The sequence below is a fragment of the Cynocephalus volans genome, chromosome 4 (assembly GCF_027409185.1).
Source record: "Cynocephalus volans isolate mCynVol1 chromosome 4, mCynVol1.pri, whole genome shotgun sequence".
NCBI classification, from domain to species: Eukaryota; Metazoa; Chordata; class Mammalia; order Dermoptera; family Cynocephalidae; genus Cynocephalus; species Cynocephalus volans.
In genome coordinates this window covers 13,012,765-13,026,031 of record NC_084463.1, presented here as the reverse complement: position 1 = coordinate 13,026,031, position 13,267 = coordinate 13,012,765, and positions in this window count along the sequence as shown.

The following is a 13,267-nucleotide window of genomic DNA, read 5'->3' as shown; positions in this document are numbered from 1 at the left end:
GGAGAGCTAGAGCACAACTTTGCAAAACAATCTAAGTGTGGGTGCCAGCTGCTCAGGGGAACTTTATATCAGAGCTGGGCATGCTGGCTGCCTAGCGTTATAGCACTTGGAAACCATGGGAGCCACCAACCTCAAACAGCTCATTGCGAGGCCATATAGAGAGTGCCACCAGGTCACTCAGTGGACATTCTTGTCTGCTTCTCCACAATGGCTAGGATGTGGTGCCTGACCACAGTCCTGAGTCTTTAAGGCTGAGCAGAAGTTGAGCCAGTTGAGGTTAGAGGGGTCCCACTCAGGCAGAGGGGACAGAAGGTGAGAGAGAAGAGTTTGGAGAAGGAGACAGGAATCATGTCAGGGCATTTGGGTCACGCAAAGCCATCTGGAGATGGGGTGGGGGAAGCCACTGGGGGGAGGTGACATGGGAGGGTTCAGGCTCGCTTTTGAGATCGATTGTACTAACAGCTGTGTGTGGGTGGCAGGGCAGGGATAGATTAGCAGTGAGAACCCAGGGACAACTGCCTGGAAGCTACTCATAGGGTGCTCCTTATAGAAAGGCTAGAAGGATTCTCTGAACAAATGCTCCCCCAGCTCTTGCACTCGGTCACACGCAGAAGGTCAGTGCAACTGAGCAGAGAGCCTGGCCCATGGCCGAATGACCCCAAATGACCCCCACAACTCCCAAACTCAGAGCTGCCTTACTCAAGCCTCTGCTCCAGCACTGTTAGGAAGGCACGGATACAGGTAGATGGCAGCCTGAACAGCAGCAGTGTTGGGTAACATCATGAAATGGACTTGCCCAGAGAAGAGAGCAAGATGAGCAAGATCTCTGGCCACAGCACTACCCACCAGCCCCTTCCTGGCATGTGGCCTAAGTGTTTCAAAGGATGGTGATCCATGCACCATTCACTAACTCACACAAACACACTGAAACATCCATGTGTGTAGATGACCCTTCCTGAATGTGAACAAACCAAGCCACATAGGCCCTTACATTTATACACACACAGAATATGCACAGATAGGCCTAAAGTCCTGCACTTATATGTGCTCATGAAACATGAGCTATGTGCATGCTGTTTGCATATACACCCAGCACCTGGGATGGGTATGTGTGCATGCTCTCAGCCCTGATGGGAACATTTGCCCTCTGGTCCAGGTGGCATCAGTTTAAAAAATGAGGTAATTTGGGAGCCAGACAGGTCTTCAATCAGAGGACTTAACTCTTCCAGGGAAGGAGGGGGGAATGAGTTCAGAGGAGGAGGTGGGGAGAGAAGTTGAGGTCTGGATCCTTTGGTTTCTTCTGTGGGTATGCACCATTCTTCCCATATCCCAGTCTCTTGTGAGGGGTGTTTAGGCCTCTCAGATGGGTTCACCCCGGTCTTCAGACTCCTTCCCTGGTCAGTTCCTTCCCTGCCAGGGTCAGACCAATCTGTGCTGAGAGTCGAGAAAGGGCTGGCAGCTGTATGGGAAGCTATTGTTTCCATCTGCACAGTGGTGGGGAAAGTGAGTCAGAGAGTTTCCAATTTCAGGGTTCATTTTGCTCAACCCATGTATTGTCTAGTGAGTAGACAGAGGCTTAGAGGAGAAAGTGACTTGCCTAAGGTCATACTGAGAGCCATGTGAGGATGAACCTTACCATCTCTCTGAGGCACCTTCATTAGCAAACTACATACTCTGGGCTGCATGGGCCTCTTTGAGGTCTGTCCAGCCCAGGCTGAGAGACACATGCCAGCTGGAGCTCAAATTTTATTGGCCAGAATCATGGCCCTTATAACACACCTTGGTATGTTGGTATGAGAATACCAATCTCGACCCAGATGAGGAACATGATCTACCCAAGATTCACAGTGGAGCCAGGCTGGGGCCAGAACCCAGAGACTGAATTTCGCATCCACACGTTGTATGAGCTGAGAACCTATGACTGTGGGGCCAGCCCCCTTGCACCAGACACCCTTTCTCATCACATTCTTTGTGCAATTTGGTTCCTGCTTTGAAAGCTCTTGACTGGTTACCCTCTTCCCTCTCCCCTCAGTATTGTCCTCAGAATCATATTTATTTTCCTAGTCAGGACCCTCTCTGAGTGGAGAGCGACTTCCCCCCACCTCCACCACTGTTCCCCCATCTGCCTGTGACAGCTTAAGCTCCTTTCCTTTGGTGCTGTTTCAGAAAAAGAGAGAACAGCTGGTCATTTCTTCCAGATGTTTCCTCCTGCTAATCCTCCAGGCTAGTCCATCTTATAGACATAAACCTTGGAAGAACTTTCTAATCTCTGACTTCTCTAGGAAACAGCATCAATGGAGAAGAAATTAGGGGTGGTGGGAGTTTCAGCCACAGGGCTGGTTTCTCAGTCTTAGCCCTGGAGCTGATTTTGTCTGTACCTCAATGAGACCCTGGCCCCTTTCCTGGCTGGGTCAAGACCATGTGGGAGCTCATTTAGGCAGCGTTGGGAGGGTGGGAGGCCAGACCAGGGGCCCAGGACCAGAGGCATGGCTGGTGGCCCACAATGTGCCCACAACCCCTGTGTTCAATGCTCAGCGAGCCTCTCTTCTCCCACTGCGGACCCCACATTCTTTCCAGCTCCTCTCTCTCAGCCACCCTGTCTGCCTTCCCAAAGCTCCTTCCCTGGATGGGTGATTGATTAATTGATTTACATATTTATTAAAATGTATTTTAGTAGCGTCTTTGCCTTTGATGCCAAATCTCATTTCCTATTGTGGGGCTGCTGACAGCCGGCATTGTAAATGCAAAGACACTTTACAAAACAATTTAAATAGCAATTGCCACCAGCTTAAAAATGAGCAAAACAGACAAATAAAATACTGATGAGGAAATTGGCAGCTTCAGGACAAGGAGGGCCAGGGGTTTCTAAGCAGCCAGCAGCTCCGGGTGTGGAGATGGTAAAGGCCGTGTAATTGTCTCTTTGGAATGACCCAGATTTTAGGTGTGGATGAAGGGAGGTTAACAGTTGCTGCTCTGAGAGGGCCTACCCCTTAAAGGAAACCTGTTCTTGGGGAACTTTTCTAAGCAGAGGGGTTACAGATGAAGAGAGAAGTCAGGGTTTGAGCCCCAGATCTTTGCTCTGCTCCCAGACTTGTGAGGTTGTATCTGCCCGCTCTGAGGAGCACTGTGGACACTGAGGCTGGCCTGAAGACCTGGGAGACCAGCAGGCAGAGTGGTCTTGTCCAGGCAGTAGGGTGGGAAGAGTGTGGACGGGAAATTCAGTCTCTGGATTCTGGCCCCAGCCTGGCTCTGCTGTGAATCTTGGGTAGATCACTTTTCGCCTCTGGGTCCCTGCTTCCTCCGTAGAACATCCTGTGTAGAAATCCACGAGCACTTGTCTGGGCCACTGGAGACCTGGCATCTAGTCCTGCTCTGCACTTTCTAGCTGTGTGGCTTCTAGCAGGCTGCATTTCCTCTCTGGGCTTCATCTGTAACATGAGAGCAAGGGATGTGATGCTTCATGAATCTTTTTTTTTTTTAATCTATGCTCTGTGCTAGGGGCCCATGATACTATGTGATTCCACTGATGGGGGGGCGGGGACAGAGGGAAGGATAGTGAGTATGCAGTAGGGGAGGAACCTGCAGAACAAGAGGCCAGGACCAAGCCAGAATTTGCAACGGGACATAATCACACTGTTCCCAAGAAAGGGCAGAGCTGAAAGCTGTCGAAACAGAGGGTAAAGATCCCCATGGGTGGGCAAGATTTTGCTGATCCTCCTCGAACTTGTGTGCCACACTGTCCTCTGGTTCCTTCCCTTCTCCTTGGTTGTGCCCTGTTGGTCTCCGTTGTAGCACTTCCACTCCATCCTGGGGCTGTCCCAAGGCCCCGCCGGGTGCCTAGATTCACTTCCTGCATGAGTTCAAATGCAACCACTTTCTCTTTCCCCCTCTTTTCCCAAAATACTCAAATTTTTATTTCAAGCCTTGATCTCTTACCAGATCTTTAGTCTCTAAGTCTAGCAGCCTGCAGGACATCTCTCCTTAAATGTTTTGCTGTCACCATAAAATGTCTAGAACCAAAGTCAGCATCTTCTCTCAAGAAAAGAAAGCATTCTTTTCTTCATGCAGTCTTCTTTCTTTAGTTTCTTGTATCCAGACAGTTATCAAAAGAAAGCTTGCTATGGTGCTCACAGTTGTTGGGGCAGCCTTCTGTGCATGATCACATTTCTCTCAACTAGTGTGTATTGAGCACCTATTATGGGCCCAGCACAGTACAGAGGAGTGAACAGAGCAGACACAAATGCCTGCCCTTATGGGCTTAGGCATTGCCTTGCATTGTTCATATATGCACAAAAACTGCTTTGCTTCTCTTGGGATGCTTCTGGAGTCATCAAGTACAGGACTTAGTGCAAAGCACATGGTCAAAAATTTGGGGAGCGCCTTGTATGAACACAGTACTGTGCTAAATGCTGAGGGTGTGAAGATAGGGCCCCTGACCTTAGGGAACTTGCAAAATGGAATAACAATGTATCCACAAGGGGTCATGTAGTGAACCAAAACGACAAAGCAAGATATTCACAAGGTGGTGTTCATGCATTCATTTCTCCATTCATTTAGCAGATATTTGTTGAAGACCTAACATATGCTAGACACTGTGCTGGGTGTAGTGAAGGCAGAGATAAAAGAAATAGGCCCTGCCGGGATGTTTATACAGTGCCGAGAAGGGTGATGGAGGCAGGAAGCATGGAGGCTGTGGGGCAGAGAGGAGGGGCCGAGGACAAGGAAGATTTCCTGAAGCTCGCCCCTGAGGACGAACAGGCATTAGTCAGCAAGCAGAAGACAGGTGGGACAAGGAGGGCACTTCAGAGGGCGGAGCACGAATGCAAATGCACAGGGAGAGCGAGAGCTTGCAGCATTGCTAACAGCGGTTCTCCCAGGCTGGTGCACAGAAAGGCTCAAATGTCCAGTGAGCGGCATCAACTGTAAGGGAAGAAGAATCAGCAGAGGAGAGAGCCCTTCTGGAGAGATCAGCGAAGGCTTTTTGGAGGAAGTGGGCTTTCAACAACACACAGAGGTTTCTCTTGCATCGGGGCACCCAAGCCCTCTATGTTCTGGCCCAGCCATCTTTGGGTTTTCCCCCCTGCTATCCCCCTTCGCATACTCTGCCCTGGGCAAACTGGATGGCTTGAGGCTCCTGCTCTTTCCAGCACTCATGGTTTCACTCAGGTGGTCCCTTTCCTTGGAAGTCCCTTCTCTACACCTCTGAATGTGGTGATCATAACCATTCTTCAAGATCCGGGGATTCACAGGCCTCTTCCTCTGTATAGCCTTTCCCCTCCTTCCCACTGGAAAGGAGTCTCGTCCTGCTGAGTGTCCATAGGCTTTTCTCTAATGACTGTGGCTCTTCTCTGCAGCCACCTGTGTTATCTGGGGCAAAACTCACCTTCTCTGCTGGTTTGCAGGGCAGGACCTTTGCTGTTCATGCCCATGGCTCCCTGGGTCTGATGCAAGGTCCATGTGCAACCAGTGGTGGTTGAAAGAGAGAACCCCAGATGCTGGGTGTCAGAGTGAGCCAAGATGTGATGGTGGGGGCATGAAGGGACTTGTTGGGTCTGGATGTCTTGGCTCAAATCTATATAGGACAGTAACTGTGGATGAATTACTATGAATGTGTGAATTCTTCTTATATGCGTGCCATGGCTACTGCATGGGTAAGATGCTGTACTAGACAGCTCTAATGAGGAAAGCCACCTCTGAGTGTGGGGAAAGGGACGTCTCACCTGACAAGTGAGGGCTTTCCTTGTATGCAAGTCAGTGCCAGCTATTCTACCTGTCAGAGTGAGCCAGGTGGCCTCTTACCCTGGAATCCAGCACTGGATGGACAGCCCCAGCTATTTAGAAAACCTTAGCCAGTGCCACTTTTGGCTTTGGCTAGTAAGCAAGCAAGCTCTTCATTCATTCATTCATTCATTCATTCATTCATTCACTCACTCACTTGCTCATTCATTTGTTGATTAATTACTGATGATGCACAGGTGCTCTGGGAAATATGTTGGTGCCTGCCACTTATATTTCCTGTCATCATTTACTTTTTGTTTGCCCTGAATATTTAGAAAAGTCTTTTTTAAATGCCAGCCTACCTCAACTGTGCCAATGGGCAAGGCTGGAATTTTAAGGGAAGGAGTGCACAGTGGAGACCAAAAAAATGGGTTGGAGTCAAGGGAATCCCAGTGAGCTGGAGGACTTGGAGGGGAGGTGGCCCTTAGAAGAACAGAGTAAAGAGCCTCTGGGCAGGCTGGCTTTGTCTTTCACTGCCTCTCTTTTCACGAGGCAGTGTGGTGCAGTGGTTAACACACAGGCTCAGAGGCTGGTACAACTGAGGTGGCTTCTTCCCGTGATCCAATCATTAACCTCTCTGAGATGGTATCTCTCTCGGGAGTGGGAGTAAGAATTACAAAGACTGTGTGTGTCCTTCACTGGCCCAGTGCATGCTTCACAGTGAGTCTTTAATGAGTGATGGCTGTCATTGTCATTATATAGAGATGACAAAGACATGGGGTTTGCTGTTTTCGAGAAGAAGTAAAAATGCAAAGGCAAAGTGCTGTGGTCTTTTATGCATATAGGGGAGGTGTATTTGCATGTCCTCCTCTGTACTTTTGGCCCACCCTTTGGTGCCCCTTGTCACACACAGCTCGGCCAGGGTGGGGCCCTGAACACAATCAAGGAGCTAAGAGTGGCCCATGGGAGGACTGACCCCACAGCTCTGGCTTTGTTAGAACCATAGCATGTAGACAGTGAGGGTGGCACTGGGGACCAACCAGTCAACCGGCTCCCCTGAGTGTGAGGTGCCCCATAAGGGATGCCTAGGAAATGCCGGAGCTTCCCAAATGACCCCCCCACAGCCTTCTCACTTCCTCTCTCCAGCTTCCCACGGTGGGAGCTCTCTCCCGTTTCCTGCTCTGGGAGCACATCCCTGGCATCCCCATGGAAACTGTGATGCGGACCTGTGGCGGGATAAGAGAGGCATGAGGAGGGAGAATAATCAAGAATTATTTGTTTGGGGAAAGAAAAAGGAGTGGAGAGGGAGAGTGGGAGGGAGGAAAGAGAGAAAGACAAGGAGAGACAGAGGGGAGAGAGAAAGAGAGAGGAGAGAGAGAGAGAAGAGAGTCTTTTCTTTGGGGAAAAATGGAAATTTAATCAGATCAGTTTTTATAGTGCAAATAGAAAATCAGTTTTAATAAAGCCAAAAGGAAATGCAAAACAGCCGCTTGAGATGGAGATTGTGTTAAACAGACAGCTCTTTAGGAGTAGCCGAGTCTGGGATGTTTACTGTGCACAGACAGAGCAAGGAGGGGGATTTCTGGCTGAATTTCAAATAGGCGTTTGATTTGGCTTTGGGGGTAGGGGATGAGCCCACCCTCTCCCCTCCTGCCTGTCCCTGGGCCCATCTGTCCAGAGAAGGAACTCTCCCAAAATGAAAGGAGAAAAGAAGGGGACAAGAGGACAAGGAGGCACCTCCCTGACATGAAGCGAGAGAAGTCTCCCTCCCCTTCCCATGGGACGTTGCCCCCCGAACCCCTTGTCAAGGCCCCCGAGACTTCCAGCCAGTCCTGCCCACTCCCTCCTGCCCAAACACTGGACTCTGCCCTCCGTTGACACACCACTGTTTTCAGCTCCTGATTCTTAATTATAGTTCTGGCCCAGCTCTTGGTTTTATTGCTTTCATTTATTATAAAAAGACCAGTGTCTGTTTTTTGAAACGGCTATCTGGTCAAATCACAGTTGATAAGCAACACTGAGCTGTCTTTTTAAGACAGGCCAAATTTATCACACTTAAAAAAAAAAAAAAAGCAGGCCTTCGATGGCCTATTAGAAAATTTCCCCCCCTTTTTCCAGAGTGACATTTTAGTAAAAGGCTTTATTTCCCCCTCAGCTTTCACAAGCCATCGCCTTGAAAGAGGGAGAGAGGGAGGGAGAGCCACACAGAGTGCATGGAGTACTTTTGAGGCTGTTCCATAAAATGCACGGAGAGGGCACCGAAGATAACAGGATCTGTCCTAATGGGACTGTTAGCTCCGGAGGAAAAGGGGGGGGGGCTCTGGCATGTGTTTGTCAGCTGTTATTTTTGTAATTAGAAGAGAAACTGCACTTTACATTTCAGAAATGCAGCTATTTGAGGTGGCAACGTAGATATGGGAGTCTGGGCCAGAAAAATAGGTTGGGCGGAGCGGGGGATGGCAGGAAGGAGCGGGACCCGACCAGTGGCTCCTGAGGTTAATGAGCTCATCTGTCACCTTGGAAGCTGGCCCAGCTCTAGAGGGGAGCCCCGCAGGGTCTCTGCAGCAGGCTCCCCTGTGCTTGCCAAGTAGCTGCCACCACCCTGTATTCCAGAAACAGGGTGAAGTCCAGCAGTGGGCTCCCCAGGCTGCTGGGGGAAGGGAGGAGCAGAGTCCAGGCAGCAGCCTGTCCGTGGCTGCGGAAGCCTCTGACCATCTGCCAGGACTGGGACAGGAGTTGGAAGTGGGGCCATTTTACGGGCTCAGCTAGAAGCAAATTTTCACCCCTTGCTTCATGCAGGTTTAGCACTAGAATGTAGCTGCTCCTCCTGGAGTGGCTAGTGGCGTCCTTGGGAGCAGGCCCGAGTCTAATTCGTGCGCAGACATGCAGCACCCAGGGTGGATTGAGATGGGCTGGTGGAAATCAGAGGCAGCAGGAGGCTCCTCCTCCCAGCCACTGTGACCTCCCTGTCCCTCCGACTCCTTCCACCCCTCTGTGAAAGCTCCATTCCTCCTTTGCTTCTTCCTTCTGTGCTTTCCCTCCCCAGCAACCCTTCTCTACACCTCATTCTGAACAAGGCAGCTTTAATCACTCAGCAGCTCCTTCCCTTTTCTCTTCCCGCTGAGATCGGGGCTTCAGAGGAGCCTTGCCAACAGTGGCCCCTCCCTGCTCTGCTTCTGCTGTCTGTCCTAGGGATGCCCACAGCCTCACCCCACTCGGGATTTCCTTCTTTTCCCTGATGGTGCACCTGACATCCTTGGGAACCAAAGAAAACTAGATTTGGAGGAACCTGAACTTCCACAACCAAGGGCCTGGTGGTGTAATGTCAAGGGTTTGGGCTTTTGAGCAGTAAAGTCTGAGTGTGAGACTCAGCTCTACCATGAGCTGGATGAGCTTAGAAAAATTATTTGACTTCTCTGAGCCTCGGCTTTCTCACTTGTAAAATGACACAGGGTTGTTGGGAGGATTAAATAAAATAATGAGTGGAAAGCTTGTGTCACAGAGCTGGGGGGGAGGGATATGGTGTTCATTAGATGCTAGTCTCCCTCTCCCTGCCTGGGTAGAGGCAGGTGGGATATATCCTCCCTCATGCTCTGCAATGTAGGGGTGAGATGTGGGCTCAGCTGGATAGCCTGTGTCATGGTGGGCCCAGGACTACAAGTCCTGGGACTCCCAGTCGAGTGTCCTTTCCGCTACCCCATTGTGTCTTTCCATTTTCCAGTGCCATCTTGGGCAGGCCATTTCCCATTTCTCTAGGCCCAGTTTCCTATCCTTATGATCTCCAATGTGTTCCATTTCTGAAAATGTCCCAGTCCCATGAATCTGTTCTGGAATTCTCTGGATCCATAGCCCTGTATGGTCAAAACCATGCCTGCAAGTGTTTCACTGTTCCCTGGACACATCATGGACTTGGATAATACAGTCTGGAAAATGGGTCTCACATTATTTGAGGAGCTCCACATTCAGCTTCAAGTGAGAGGCACAAAGTAGGGCCACTCACTACCCCAGTCTGCCAGGGACTGAGGGGTTTCCCAGGATATAGGACTTTCAGTGCTAACACTGGGGGAGTCCTGGGCGAACTGGGCTGAGCTGGTTACCTGAGGACAGGACTTCAATTCAGGTCTATAAATGTTAGTTGATGCCCTACTATGGGTGAGGCACTGTAGCAGGTATTAAGGATACAGTAAAGACAGAAACAGGCCTTACCTTGAAGATGCTCAGAGCTGCACAGACAGATTAATTGCCCCACAGTGCGTGATAAGGTGTCTGACTGAATGGAGCCTGTGCAAGATGTCCAAGACACCCAGAGGAGGTGGAGGTGAGCTCTGGTTGGCTAATGGTGGTGGGGTAGTCCGGAAGGCTTCCCAGGAGGTGATAGCTGAGGTGGGTTTTGCAGACTAAAGAGATATTCACAAGGCAAAGAGAGCAGAGGGAGGGCTGGGCATGAAGCACAAGAGGCAGGGCTTGGAGAGGGATAAAAGGACACAGTTAAGATTGGGAGCAAAACTGTGAGAAATGGGGATGGAGGTCAGGAGGCTGCAGAAGCTGAAGTCTGAAACTGCCCCGTTCCTTGCAGAACCAGGTGCTGGGGCAGGAGCAGGTATGGGATGTGGTTTAGAGGAAAGGCCTCAGGGCCAGTGAAATGTTGGGGTTCCTTCTCCACCAAAGGATGGAGACATAATTTCTACAGAGTGTTCTGGTTTCATCTCAGCCTTCTAAGACCTACAAGCATGTTACAGGGCTTTCCATGCCAGGGCCGCTTGGCTCCCTGGCATGGCTGGGTGCCTGGCCCATGGCTGAAGGCCAATGGCCCAGAGCCCAGGGAAGCCAGCTGGTGACTGGATAGAGTTGTCCTGGCTTTGGCCAGGCGGACTGGTGGGCTCTGACCCAGGCTGTGATCCCTCCAGGACCTCCTCTTGGAGACAGTTAGCTGTGCAGAAAGAGACAAAGATGGTGGTCTGGCTCTGCCAAGTGTGTCCCCTTTCTCTGTGCCTCTTGCCTCGGTCACCAGCTCGGGGACTCTGAGGACCCGGCTTCTTTGGGGTGGGGCTGAGCTAAGTGACCTGACCAAGGTTAATTCTACCTCCCTGAGACCCTGCAGTCAGAGGGCCTGGGGTGATTCAGAAGTCATGGAGCAGAACTGGACCGTGAGCACTGGGCCTCCATTCACAGTCTAAACCTGAGGATGGTTCTGTTAAGCTAACAGATCTGTGAATGACTAGCGGGCACACCAAGTATATTCCTTTGACTTCTGTAGGAGAGAATGCATAGTCTTGGTCCATCACAAATCTCTTTTGGAGTAAAACAAGGTGTTATAAACAACTAACCAGTCAGCCAACCAATCAATCACCCTTGCAAACTTGACCAGAAGCTTCCAAGCAGAATCCCTGCAGGAAGGAATCCCAGTATCAGGGGCCTAGGGAAGACGCAGGCCCATTCTCAGCCCTCATCTCTCTTTATGTAGTGGCAATACACTTGGCCTTGAGAGATTTGTTGGTGTCAGAGGCAGGCTCCCAGGCTTTTTTTCTCCTGACCTACACCTGTTTACTAATGAGTATATTTTTGGGGACCCAAGGCTAGAAATGAATGTATATGGGTACTTTAAATAAAGCAGATGGAATGAAGGCAACAATGACAATATAATAACGTGGGGGGAAAGCATATGCTCAGAGCTCTGTGCAGTGGATGCGGAGCCTGGTCCTGGCCCTGTCACTCACAACCGTGGTCAGCTTGCTTAGCCCCTCCAGCCTCCTTTTCCTCCCCTGTGAGGATAAAGGCCTTTTAATTTTTTTGTCCCTAGGCCTTTTAATTTTCTGCTCACTTAGTAGGTCTCCCCAATAGACTGAATCCCTGAGGAAGGAGGCCTCCTTTTTTATTGTCTTTATGTCCCCGGGGCCTGACACAAAGTAGAAACTCAATAAATGTTAGTCAAATGAATGAATAAACGTTGGAATAACAAAAATACCTGCTCTATCCACCTCTCTCAGGATTATTGGGAGTATCAAATGAGATAATGCACATGAAAGCACTTTGTAAATTGCAGAGCACCATACAAATGCAAATCATTCACAGCTTTGGTGGAAATTATTATTCAAATTATTATTATTATTTTCACTGTAAAGGAGGACAGGAAGGAGAGGGCAATGGAATCAGTCCCTGCTGGTGGAAGTTCAGGCTCCAGCAGCCTGCAGTGGGGTGACACCCTGGAGCCCGTTTGGATCCTGTTGAATCACCCCTTAGCAGGCTGCCTCCGGTAAGGTGGGCCTGACTGCAGCTGCCTGGGCTAGGGCAGAAGTTGCTGTTGGAATCCTGCCCAGTGGAAGGACTAAAGCTAGCAGCACATCTTACCCTGAGCAAAATGAATTAAACTCCAAGCTCTAAATGAAAAGGGTTTGCTTTCCTCTGCTGCTTTTAAAAAGTTTTGTAGTGAAGTAGGAAAGGCAGCATGCTAGAAATGGGGTCGTGGCAGAGAGGGCGAGAGAGAGGGAGAAACCGGGCACCCCAGAACCTGGGGTTCGCGCCCCGCTCCCCGCTCCCGGCTGAGCTCATGTTTCCAACGCTATGATCCCGCCTCCTCAACCCCTGGCCTGCGAGAGGGATGGCGAGCCGGCTGGGCGGCCACGAGACGCGGAGCAAAGGCGTGATTGATAATTGGCGACTGTAATTCTATAATTCATCTCCCTGCACCGCAGTGAAATTAAAAGAGTTTAGGTTCCCAAGCATAATGATCATCAATTAAACGCCGGGGAGATTTACAGTCCTCATTTACATTTTGTTTTATTTATTTAAATGTGTCTCTCTCGCGGGGAGGGGCTGGGGCGGCGGCGAGCCCATGCGGGGCCCGGGCGTCTCGGAGGAGCGGGGTCGCCTAGGCCACCAGGGGGCGGAGGGTGCAGCGCGGCCCGCGGGGTGGCGGGCTTTGCGAGACAAGGGATCCATCATCCCGGGCCTAATCAGTTAATACTGATAAAATGCCAGCAGTAACTGCCAATTGAGCCGCCGTTTTGGAGCTGCCAGTTCATTCATTTAGGGAGTGCGGCGGCACGTCGGGGGAGGCGCGTCTCTTCTGTCTTTGCTCCTGAAGATGATGCGTCTGGGGGAGGCCAAGAACCCCTGCCGATATCTGCGACAGGGGAAAGTGAACATTGGTCTGCTTGGGGGTGGCCGAGGGGGCTGCGCGAGGAATCTGGCCCGCGCTGGGCTGCGCTGGGTGGGGGAGATGCCCGCCTGGTTCTTGGGCCTGGGCTGGCATAGAGGTGGCACCCACTTTAAGAATGGGTCAGTGGGAAACGTTCCCAGCCAAGCTGTGGGACCTCCTCGGGCAGGGCCACCGAAGAAAGCCTCAGGAACCAGGGTACTTCTGCAGGTGCCTGCCAGTGCTCAGCTGTGTGACTCAGTTTCCTCCTGTGGAAAGGAGAGGTCTGGGCTAGGTGGTCTCTAAAGGGGTGGGGGTGACCTTCTAGCTCTGTGGCTTTACTAAAGCGACCACTCCATGCTGGCTGGGGGACGGGATGGATAACACCTGCTCGGCCCTCCCTTTCCACCCGTG